Source organism: Littorina saxatilis, linkage group LG8 (assembly GCF_037325665.1).
Source record: "Littorina saxatilis isolate snail1 linkage group LG8, US_GU_Lsax_2.0, whole genome shotgun sequence".
Taxonomy (NCBI): Eukaryota; Metazoa; Mollusca; class Gastropoda; order Littorinimorpha; family Littorinidae; genus Littorina; species Littorina saxatilis.
Window position 1 is genome coordinate 8,543,395 of NC_090252.1, and position 12,636 is coordinate 8,556,030.

At 41.2% G+C, this 12,636-nt stretch overlaps 1 protein-coding gene across 1 annotated transcript in view; it reads right to left on the minus strand.

Annotated features, from left to right (window-relative positions):
- Positions 1-848: 848 nt before the first annotated feature.
- Positions 849-12,636, minus strand: part of LOC138972712 (uncharacterized) — a 320,338-nt gene continuing 308,550 nt past the window's right edge. Inside the window, exon 20 of the mRNA XM_070345367.1 lies at positions 849-1,789. The gene's annotated coding sequence lies outside the window, so the exon portion shown is untranslated. The remainder of the gene's footprint in view (positions 1,790-12,636) is intronic.

The window sequence follows — 12,636 nt, forward strand, 5'->3', positions numbered from 1 at the left end:
CACCCCAAGCATTCAAACGAGCACTTAAAACGCACCTCTTCAAGAAATACAACCCCTGATTTTGTTTTCTCAGTCCATCAGTAGGCTACATGTAGTGTATTTGTTGTTTTAGTGATAATGTATATAAACATCTAGGACTGTTTTCAGCATTGTTGATAACATGTTCTGTTTGACTCAAACAACATTATTAAGAAGGAGCACAACAAGTTTAAAACTTATGATGAGTGCTCACATAAACATGCCTGAATTTTCATGGCGGAATATGATCAATGCGACACATTTTTTTGAAAAAAAGAGAAGAAAAAAAAAGGAAAAAAATGAGAAAAACAAGAAGGAAAACACGGGCATTTGTCTCCTTATGGGAGAACATTCCTGGTTTTATATACAGGTGACGTTTCCGAAGACTTAGCTTGTTTGTGTGTGCAAGTCTCTGTTTGTGTGTGCAAGACTCTGTTTGTGTGTGTGCGCGCGCGTGTGTGTGCTCGTGTCTTTGTGCCCCTAGTACGTGTTATGAGTCTATATGGAAGGGGGGGGGAGGGAGTTTCTGTGTGTTACCAACACTGAGGGAGTGATGATGGAAATACGTCATGGTGTAAGAGAGAGAGAGAGAGAGAGAGAGAGAGAGAGAGAGAGAGAGAGAGAGAGAGAGAGAGAGAGAGAGAGATCCGTTTTGTAGTGCAATAGTTGCTTAATTTGGTGTGTTTTTTCTGGGTTTTTTTCTGTGGTATTTGTTATTTTCAACACGTGCCAACATTTTTTTCACCCCCCCCCCCCCCCCTCATATATGATGGTCTACTCGATCTTGTAACTATTCATCCAACAAGCAGTTTACAAGACACAACGAAGACTCGATTTGCTGTTTTTATTAACTTGATTGGTTAAAGGCAATGTAAGCCTCCCGTAAACCATCACAGATACTGTCAGGCGTTTTACAGGCTTTTTACACACAGTACAAACACCCTTCCATTTGAACGCTCACCAAACGGGAACATACCAGGTGCCCTACGTAAAGAGCGAGCAATTCTTAAAGAATTAATTTTGCGGATTGTCTCAGAGACAATCGGACCGTGGTGCGTTTTGGCGCTAGACCTAACTTTTAAAATCTAAATAATAAATTGACAGCTTGTTACACAAACATTCTTAAATTATAAAAGATTTTTTTTTTATCAAGACAAGATCAGTACAATTCGAAGTTTGGAAAGTTTGAAAAAAGAAAATTCCGGAAGCAGGGTCACGCAAGGTCGTTGTTCTCGTAGCAGACGACAGTTTATGCCTATCGCCAGATCCTCTGAACAGTCAAAAGCCATCGCTAGAGTTCTTGTGAACCACAGCCGTTTGTTTCGTGCATAGTCAGAGGTACATTATAACGTGCTTTTGCAGATAAGCTCACATTGAGTCGCATTCAAATTACTAACTGACGATTACATTGTGAATAATGGGATCTGAATCACACGGGTTCACGATGGCTCAGGGGTAAGATAAACCACGCAAAAATAAATTCTTTGAAAATGGTTCGCTTTTTACGGAGGGCACCTAGGATGTTCTCAAGCGGTGAGTGTTTAAATGAAAGGGTGTTTGTACTTAGTGTAAAAGCCTGACACTATCTGTGATTGTTTACGGGAGGCTTACTGTGCCTTTAAACTGATACATTTCAAGTGGGTAACATTAAGGTCGACGAAGTTTATGATGTTATTGAAACTGACAAAAAGTAGTGCACAACCGGGAGAGGGATCGAAGATTTCTTTGTCTTTCTTTTGTCACACATCCTTCGGACTGCTCGGGTCTGGACCTAGATAACACACACACACACACACACACACACACACACACACACACACACACACACACACACACACACACACACACACACATACACACACACAAACACACAGAGCGTTTATTAGATTGAATTGAATTGGATGTCGATTTAAAAACAATTTCATCTTATTCCTTGTCGGTTCCTGATTCCAAAAACATATAGATATGATATGTTTGGATTAAAAACACGCTCAGAAAGTTAAAATGAAGAGAGGTACAGAAAAGCATGTTATTCTTCTCAGCGCAACTACTACCCCGCTCTTTTTGTCAATTTCACTGCCTTTGCCACGAGCGGTGGACTGACGATGCTACGAGTATACGGTCTTGCTGAAAAATTGCATTGCGTTCAGTTTCATTCTGTGAGTTCGACAGCTACTTGACTAACTGTTGTATTTTCGCCTTACGCGACTTGTTTTTTTCTTCAGATCTCCCAGGTCAAGTTACCTGCAGACCTGCAAGTGCCTTATTCCCACCCCCCCCCAACCCCCACCCCCCCCCCCCCCCCCCCCGTGTGTACAAGACCTATATATAGTGCGCACGGAAAAGATCCTGTAATCCATGTCAGAGCTCGGTGGGTTATAGAAACACGAAAATACCCAGCATGCTTCCCCTGACAGCAGCGTATGGCTGCATGCATGTCAATGGCGGAGTAAAAACAGTCATACACGTAAAACCTCACTCGTGCACTAAAACAAAACAAACAAGTCGCGTAAGACGACATTACTACATTTAGTCAAGCTGTGGAACTCACAGAATGAAACTGAACGCACTGCATTTTTTCACAATGACCGTAGTCCGCCGCTTGTGCAAAACGGAGTGAAACTGACGAGCCTGTTCAGCGCGGTAGTGGTTTCGCTGTGCTGCATAGCACGCTTTTCTGTACCTCTCTTCGCTTTAACTTTCTGAGCGTGATTTTAATCCAAACATATCATATCTATATGTTTTTGGAATCAGGAACCGACAAGGAATAAGATGAAATTGCTTTTAAATCGATTTCGGAAATTTAATTTTGATCATAATTTTTATATTTTTAATTTTCAGAGATTGTTTTTAATCCAAATATAACATATTTATATGTTTTTGAAATCAGAAAATGATGAAGAATAAGATGAACGTAAATTTGGATCGTTTTATAATAAAAACCATTTTAATTACAATTTTCAGATTTTTAATGACTAAAGTCATTAATTAATTTTTAAGCCACCAAGCTGAAATGCAATACCAAAGTCCGGCCTACAGATTGCTGTACAATAATTTCAATCAATTTGATTGAAAAATGAGGGTGTGACAGTGCCGCCTCAACTTTTACAAAAAGCCGGATATGACGTCATCAAAAGTATTTATCAAAAAAAAGAAAAAAACATCCGGGGATATCATTCCTATGAACTCTCATGTAAAATTTCATAAAGATGTGTCCAGTAGTTTGGTCTGAATCGCTCTACACACACACACGCACAGACAGACAGACAGACAGACAGACAGACACTTACACACACACACACACACACACACACACACACACACACACACACACACACACACACACACACACATACACCATGACCCTCGTCTCGATTCCCCCTCTATGTTAAAACATTTAGTCAAAACTTGACTAAATGTAAAAACAGTAAAAACGACCTACGAGTGTACGTGGGAGTTTCAGCCCATGAACTCAGGACAGTCCTCCGGGAGGTTGCATGACCTCATAGGGTACGGCCCCTGGGCCGAGGGGCCGCCAAGGCAGCACGTTTCGTTTCTATTACAGCATGGTCTGACGTTGCTTCCTGACTGCCACCCACAGTAGCCCCTGTCACCCTCCACACAGTCGCGTTTCTGTCAGGACAAGAAGACTGCTGGTGTAACACGACATTTTTACTCCACGAAACATTTACTCGGGAGTAAAAATTTCGTACTAAATTCCTACTTCGAGTACACCTTTCGTACGAGAAAAGAACTCCCCAAGGTACAAAATAATTACTCCCTCCACGAAATTTTGACTCCCCAAATTTTTACTTCCAGTAAAAATCTCGTACGCGTAAATGGGTGCGTGCGAAGGGATAATGCCAATATGTTTTGTTTGCGCGAGATCACATATTATATGTGATCTCGCGCAAACAAATGTCGCGCTACCCTCCCTCCACCCCTTCCACCACCAGGACTAACCGGGGACAGGGGAGTAAAAGTTGCGTACACCTTGGCGTGGGCAGTAAATTGCTCGTGTCATGGTGGAATAATTTATTCGTTACTTATTCGTCAGGGGAGTAACATTTTCGACCGAAATGTTGACTCGGAACACACCTGTCGTTGGAAGGTATTTTCTCGTGTTATGGGGGAGTAGTTTTTTTGTAAAGGGAGTAAAATGTTCGTACAAAATGTTTACTCCGGAGTAAAAATCTCGTAGGAGTAATTTTCTCGTGTTACACCGGTTCAGAATATTTACATAGTACGATGAAAAAAACAACCTTTTAAGACCCCCAAAATATGAGAAAATCGGGTCTTAGAAAGCAGGGAGTCTTAAAATGGGGGTACATTTACAAACATTATGAACAAAAGATCTGAAAATTCAAGGTCTTAGAAAGGGAGAAGTCTTAAATTGGGGGGTCTTAAAAGGGGGGAAACCGCTGTAGCTTACTCATGACCATTCTGATAATTATCGGTCCACGCTATCGCTCATGTCTCTCTGACAGGATGCATTACTACTACGCGGAGTATAGGGAAAAAAGCGGAGCTAAAAGCCGAAATCTATCAAAACAAGAAAACAGAGTTATCTCCCATATGTGTTTTGCTAATGTTTCTGACAAAAGACAAAAGTGATTGCAGAATGACCGATCTCGACAATGATCTCCGTTCTGTTCTTCACAGTTATGATAATGACATCGTTCTAAGGTCAAAACAAGTCGAAATTTTGAGACTGCTGTGGGAAGGAGACCGTGATATTGTTGCATCACTCCCAACTGGTTACGGAAAAAGTATCGTCCACTCCGTAGCCATTTTGTTTTGATCACGTGACAAAGTTGATTATCACGTGACACTTTTGCCATATTTAGAGTTGTTTGCACAGTAAATACATTCGCGAAAGATAGCTCGCTTGAAACTGTTTTACATAACAATTCCTTTGTAATCTAAAAATTACACAACACCTTGAACAATCATTATGGACGATCGCGAATCTGCTAATATCAATAACACATTACGAAAAGCTCTAAATATGAATTAAAAAAAAAATAATAAAAAAAAGGATTTCTTCTCCATAGATAGAAAAGGAAGGCATCATGTCAGGGATAAATGAGACCCGAAGGGAAAGAACTCATTTGACCTGAGTTCAGGATGACTCATGACGTACGTTATAGGATGTGAAGGCCAAACGACAGAAATTTCGTGGAAAAATAGGTAACTGAGCGAATTGATGGTGCTGTGAAGCAACGGTTAAAACGCAATCAATTGAACGAAAGTAGTTTTGTGAATTGATACCCAGATGAATCCCAACTGAAACACTCTACGCCTAACAGGAGATAGGAGAAGGGAGTTTGGCGCCTCTATGAGCATCAAATATGAGGCCACCCACCTCAAAGTTTGCTCAAAAACTTATGCGCCCCGTATTTTCATCATCATCATCATCATCATCATCATCATCATCATCATCATCATCATCATCATCATCATCATTCCAGAGTATTGTAAGTAGGGCTTTGTACAAGCATTGCATACGGCGTATAGACATATAATTGTGAACGTATTGTTTTGTCAATAACAAACGTTCCAACAACCTACGTTTTTTGATTCTGAATTTTGGAACGTTGGCAGTCTCTTTGTTTTTGGATTTGGCGTATAGACAGAAAGAGAAAGAAAGACTCACATCAACTGTTACTTTGAGCTTGAATCCTTTTCCTTCCCAAAGGATGTCAGACTTGAACATCAATTTCAGTGGCCACTCCTTCTGACGCGCTATGGGGGAAAAACATATAAAAGATACATTACATACAGACATACATACAGACATACATACAGACATACATACATACATACATACATACATACATACATTGAATACATACATACATACATACATACATACAAACATACATACATACATACATACATACATACATCAGGGCCGGACTACCGGGGGGGTTATGGGGGTTGCGCAACCCCCCCCCTAGCCTAAACATGTACCTTACTTATTTAATTTTTTTTTTATTATTGCTTATTTTATGCCGTTTCATGCAAGGAGCGACCATTTTCCTATCTCAGAATATGACCTACCCCCCAGCCAAAAAATAAAAATATTGAATGAGGTATGCATTTCTTTATTTTACATTGAGTTTCAATTTTTGGGGTATTAATCAGTGACAAAATCTGCTGCCTGAAACTGGTAATGATCATCCTCAGAATGCACCAGATTGCACCATTTTGCATCCTTTTTTTCAAAATTTTCCGGGGGGGCATGCCCCCGGACCCCCCTAGCAAGCTAGGCGCTTCGCGCCGTCGGCTCGGCGCTTCGCGCCTTCACACCCATATCTTTCACAATATACTTTTGAAAAAAACAGTCATAAAATGAACTGATCCGCCCCTGCCGCCAGAGGGGACATCCCCCTGGGCCACCACTGGCAACCCCCCCCCCTCCTCTTCGCCTAGTCCGGCCCTGTACATACATACATACATAGATACATACATACATACATACATACATGCAGACAGACAGACAGACAGACAGACAGACAGACATGCATGCATGCATGCATGCATGCATGCATGCATCCATCCATACATACATACAAACATACATACATACATACATACATACATACATACATACATACATACATACATGTGTATACATACAGACATACATACAGACATACAGACATACAGACATACAGACATACAGACATACATACATACATACATACATACATACATACATACATACATACATACATACATACATACATACATACAAACAAACAAACAAACAAACAAACAAACAAAGACGCGGAAGGTCGTGGGTTGGATTCCCGGCCGCGTCTGGTGGGTTAAGGATGGAGGTTTTTCCGATCTCCCAGGTCAGCTTATGTTCAGGCAAAAGCTATACGCACTCCGAGTGTATACAGGATCGACAGGTCTGTATACACTCTGACAATGAAAAGCTATGTTACAACTCTTTAGCCAATGAAATGCCCCCTAACAAGTCGTTATGAAGTATACTAGCCAATAAAAAATCACTCTCTTTTTTGGAGTGCGGAGGGTTGGCAAAAGTTGTACATTCACATAGAATACAACCACTTTTAGGTCGATACACACAGTGTGTTCCATACTCCGACAATAAACTGCCATGCATGCAGCATCAGTTTTTTGTATGTCTTTGTCCCAAGCGTACTTTGATACTATGAATCGAAAGTGCACTGCGTTCCTTCGCAACTTGAAATGGCGTCGAATGACACTCCGAGTGTTGATGTGGTTGTCTGGTCTTTCATGTACACTCAGAGAATGAAATCTACATTACAGAAAAGGCCGTGGAGCATCAGATTGACTTTGTTTTTGCACAACTGCTCTGCGTTCCTACCCACAATGAAGTGGCTTTGGATTGCAAATTCGCTTCGCGACCGGAAGTTAACGCCGGACTGTAAACAGGGGCTGTATCGTGTATACACTCGTAGTGCGTTTAGCCAGTGCGTATGTTCTATCCTTCTTATGTACACCCTTCGTGTGTACACACAAGCACAAGACCAAGTGCGCACGGAAAAGATCATGTAATCCACGTCAGAGTTCGGTGGGTTATAGAAACACGAAAGTAACAAGCATGCTTCTCCCGAAAGCGGCGTATGGCTGCCTAAATGGCGGGGGAAAAACGGCCATATACGTAAAAACCTTTTTGAACGAAGAAGACGACCCTTCTGTAGATGATCTTGAAATCTGACGAGACAACACCTGTCACGATTTAGTGACATGGATCGAGAAAGGAACACTCTGTGGGGTGCCTTTCTCAAATTACGACGAAAAGCGCCTGTGCTTGTACGGGCTATTTTCTGCTGACCGAGCTTAGCACGGGGAATACGTTTTCCTGCATGCCTGGCTGGCATGCGAGGGGTGATATTTTGATACAGGGGTTCCACGTGCGTGATTTTGCTTGCTTGGCGAAATCGACGGTGACTGTACTGGATACGGGACACGCGGAGTCACGTGATGTTTTTTTCAAGGTTGTTTTGGAAAGACATGAGAGGGACTCGAACACAGGGCAGCCACAGAGAAGGATCGTTTTTTCCTCCGTCCTAAAGTTAGATGGTCTTCTACACGTGGTGATTTATTATTTTAAGTCAGCGTGCCGTTCTGCATGGTACAGTAGGGCTTTACGGAACTACAAAGGAGAGAAAACTTTTCGCTGTTTTACCTGTGCTGTCAACAAGGTTGACAGGTTTTTGATTCTTGGCTGAGCGGGGGGAAAACTTTTCCCACGCATAAAGTAATTCAGCAAAAAGGGGATGGCGGTATTTTCGTCGACGGACGGAAGACATTCAAAAGGGAGCGGATTCGCTTAAAGGAGAGCTACTTACATTAGGCTGTTGAGGTAATAAATCATTATTTAACGCTGTTGACGAGTCTGTGTTTGTGGAATGAAATACTCTCTGTTGTTCTTTCCAGGTTAGCGCATAATTTGCTCTTTGTGACGCTAAAATAATAATCTGTATTTGGTTTTTGCAGATATGGAGAGAAGGAAGGAAAATGGCTGATTTGTTGTTTTAAAAGTTTGTTTGTGCAGGCCCACGTGCTCGATGAAATATGTAAAGGTGACATGTTTGACCGTGGAGGGTGAAGGGTAGCGTGGCATGTTTAGTGCACCGATGCTTTTTGTTGCAGCCTACTTTCTACGCTACGTGACTGACCTAGCTACTTATCTGCCGACTACGAGTCTTTGCGGGTATGCTGTAACCGGGTCATCGCTGTTGCTGTCTTGCTGTATGCTGTTACTGCTGCTGGGATAACCGGTGATGCCGTCATCGTCTGCAGGGGTCTTCCGGCAGGCAGTGACGTCACCTACACGACACCCGTTGTCTTCAGCAGCTGAGTGAGGCGCCTGATTTCCCCACGATTCCCTGCTTCGGTCCACGCCAACCGGCACTCCAATCAACGAAGCAGTAGTGGGGAAGGACTATTTACGGGTCGCCCACTCCGTAACGAAAAGCTAAGTGCACCATGCCATTGCGCCTTTAACCACCAAGTCACCTTGTGTATTTGTGATTATATTTGAGTGGTGACGACGTGGGGTGTGTGACACATGCATTTAACCAGCGCTTTTGCAAAACCGGCTATCTTTTCTATCTATACACGGGATCAGCGTGTCATTATCATTTTCTAAACTTTAACTGGCATTTTTGTCAGTGACCTATATTTTACGTTTTGAACGTAAAACATCTTTTGGAGTGAAGTCTCGAGGGAGGTGGCGAGTTAGTATATAAACAGGCGTCTGAAACTTATACTTTTGTTGATTCTATCTATTTGTATGACTGCGAGAGTGGATCGTGGTGTGGTTAGTTAGTTAGTAGTAACTGACCGTTCATAATCATGTGATATATTGAAACGTGACAACACTAAACATTTTTTTTTTTACTGTTTGAAGAGTTTCAAAAACATAACAGTGTGTACAATTTGAAGGCTCCAGCTTAAAAAAACATCCGAAAACATGTCAACGATAATTTGTTTGTCTACGTCCGGCCGGGCGGCCTAACACGCATAATAAATAAGACTCGACTGGATACTCAGGTGAGTCAAAAAGGAAAGAAAGTGAACAATTTGCATGGCACCTCCTTTTCACTGTTTCTTTCGGCCAGATAATTCATTGTCTGTCTGATTACTCAGAAAACAAACCGTGGTAGAGTGCTGTTCGGGAAGACAGTTGACATTCCATTATATTACATGACATGACATGACATGACATGACATTACATTGCAGTTATTATGCAGGAAACTTACCAAATGAGATTCGTTGTTTTGGCTTTTTGCAGACTCGTTCACTGTATCTTTCTCGCTCAATTTGCACGTAATCGTTTCTGCAGGCAAATTGGCCATTTTCGAAATCCATTTTCCTGACAAGGAAAAATGCTGTGGAATTAATATAAACTTTCCTTTCACGTTTAAGAAGTAAGCCCCGTTGATTTTGTCTCGATGATACGTACTGAATGATTACGAAGTGAAATCTAATCCAAATATGTTTCCCAGCATCCCCCGTCCCCTGTGTTTTGAATGTTTTACATGTCCATTGTTTTATACAATATACCGGAGTCTCAATTCATATCCATTGGAATGTTTTTGAAGGTATTATTTTATTTCCCATGGTTCATGCAACAGAATCTCAACCCGCGTTACGTCAAGTAAAATGCTTTCAAGTCTCTACTCACATCCAATAAAACTGGACCCACGCAGGCACCCGTTGTGTCTTGTTGGCAAAGTCAATGATCCATTTACACGTGGTGCTGGGGGAGTACTTGCTGGTGTTGGTCCATGACCTAAACCTGGGTGCGCCCAGTACGAATTCCGTCTGCTGATTGGAGCTGTCGACACGCAGACGCTTGGCACCTTGGCATTTCCGATTTTGCCTTGCTGCAATTTTTTTTTATTGTTTTATTTTACACATACTTGTCTCACGTTTATAAACGGTGAACATCCACGTTGAATCTAAACAAAAACAACAACAACAACAATAGCAACAACAGCAACGACAACAAAAACAACTACAACCACCACAACCACAACAACAACTACAACAACAACAACAACTACAACCACAACAACAAAAACCACCAACAACAACAAGAAAAGCAAATGTTGAAACAGATCCCCTTTGCCAGAAGTAATATGAATCAGAAACGAACTACATGTATCTGTTACGTTGCTCTCGGTGAAGAAACATTGAAGTGAGTCACAATTTGATACTTTTTGAGGCAAACTCGACCCTACTGTGATCTGGGACTACACTATGGCCACAACCAACTCGCGCCATGTCTCAAAATCCTAAAACGGTCGGACAATTTTAAAAACCTTAGCATCAAAATTCTTCACAAAAATTACACGTTTTGATTTTTGTTACAAAACCCTGACCCTACTTTTACCTTGAAGGTTATAACAGGGCAAACAAATATCATTTTGTTAAAATAAAGTTGAATAAAGTGATATTTTTTTACTTTTAAAAAAAAATTAACTTGAACCAACTGTGATCTGGAAATTTGACAATGGTAAGCCAGTCTTGGTTCATGTCTATAGGGTCATCGAATCTCACACGTGTGTGAGATTTCAAAGCTGTAGCTTTTAAGACGTTTAAGTAATCAATAGGTTTTTCATATTTTGTCCCAAACATGCCTCTGCTGTGACCCTGAAATGTGACGAGGGCCAATTAAGAACTTTTGACTTCAAGTGACTTGTATTTTTCATCGTTTCCTTAATCCAAAATATTAAGCTATTTCATGTTTACTTTGTGTGTATGTGTATATAATGAAAGAAATTCGGCCCCATGTTTGCATGATTCGCAGAGACCAGTGCGGTCGTGAGGTTTCGGCTGGCCAAGCCTTACTAGTCTCGGTGATATGTTGACTGATTTGTTTTGTTTTCTTCAGTATTGACATTGTTGTTTCTGGGAACCAGATGGCTAAATGATTTTATATCGTTGTGAGCGACAAGTTTTATATCTAATGTTTTCTTTTTGTGGTTGCGTGTCGTTCAAAGGTGTGTATCTCAGCAAAAGCGCACGATTCTTCATTATAACAATGCTGAAACACTAATTTAACATGGGCTATGACGTTGAGTGAAAATGAAGTGCTGAAAAGTGCTCAAAAATATATTCCTCGCAATATTAAAAGTTCATTGGGGAGTGGAATGGGGACATTGACCCGTCTGCTACTCACTTATGACAAAGAAAAAGACCAAAAAGAATGTTATTGTACAGTACTTACAACGAGTGAATCTAATGCCGTAGAGAAACTTTTGTGGGTGCAAGGTAAAATTCCACATCATTCTGACTTCCGAGAAAGCTTTCAAAGGCACTGCAAAATATCGACAGTGATTTCGTGATGCAAGTCGTTTTTCTCGTGTCAGAGCTTATGTGCACTGCCCAACAATTATCTGTCCAGGGTAGAACTTGTGAGAAGACCATCCTGTTACTTGGACACTTCAAAAACAACAACCAACCAGCCAACCAACTTAAAGGCACAGTAATCCTCCTGTAAACCATCACAGATACTGTCAGGCTTTTACACTAAGTACAAACACCCTTTCATTTAAACACTCACCGCTTGAGAACATCCTAGGTGCCCTCCGTAAAGAGCGAACCATTTTCAAAGAATTTATTTTTGCGTGGTTTATCTTACCCCTGAGCCATCGTGAACCCGTGTGATCCACTTTCCCTTTTTCACAATGTAGTCGTCAGTTAGTAATTTGAATGCGACTCGATGTGAGCTTATCTGCAATAGCACGTTATTATGTACCTCTGACTATGCACGAAACAAACGGCTGTGGTTTACAAGAACTGTAGCGTTTTGACTGTTCAGAGGATCTGGCGATAGGCATAAACCGTCGTCTGCTACGAGAACCACGACCTTGCGTGACCCTGCTTCCGGGCTTTTCTTTTTTCAAACTTTCCAAACTTCGAATTGTACTGATCTTGTCTTTGATAAAAAAAATTCTTTTATGATTTAAGAATGCTTGTGTAACAAGCTGTCAATTTATTATTTAGATTTTAAAAGTTAGGTCTAGCGCCAAAACGCACCACGGTCCGATTGTCTCTGAGACAATCCGCAAAATTAAGATTCTTTAAGAATTGCTCGCTCTTTA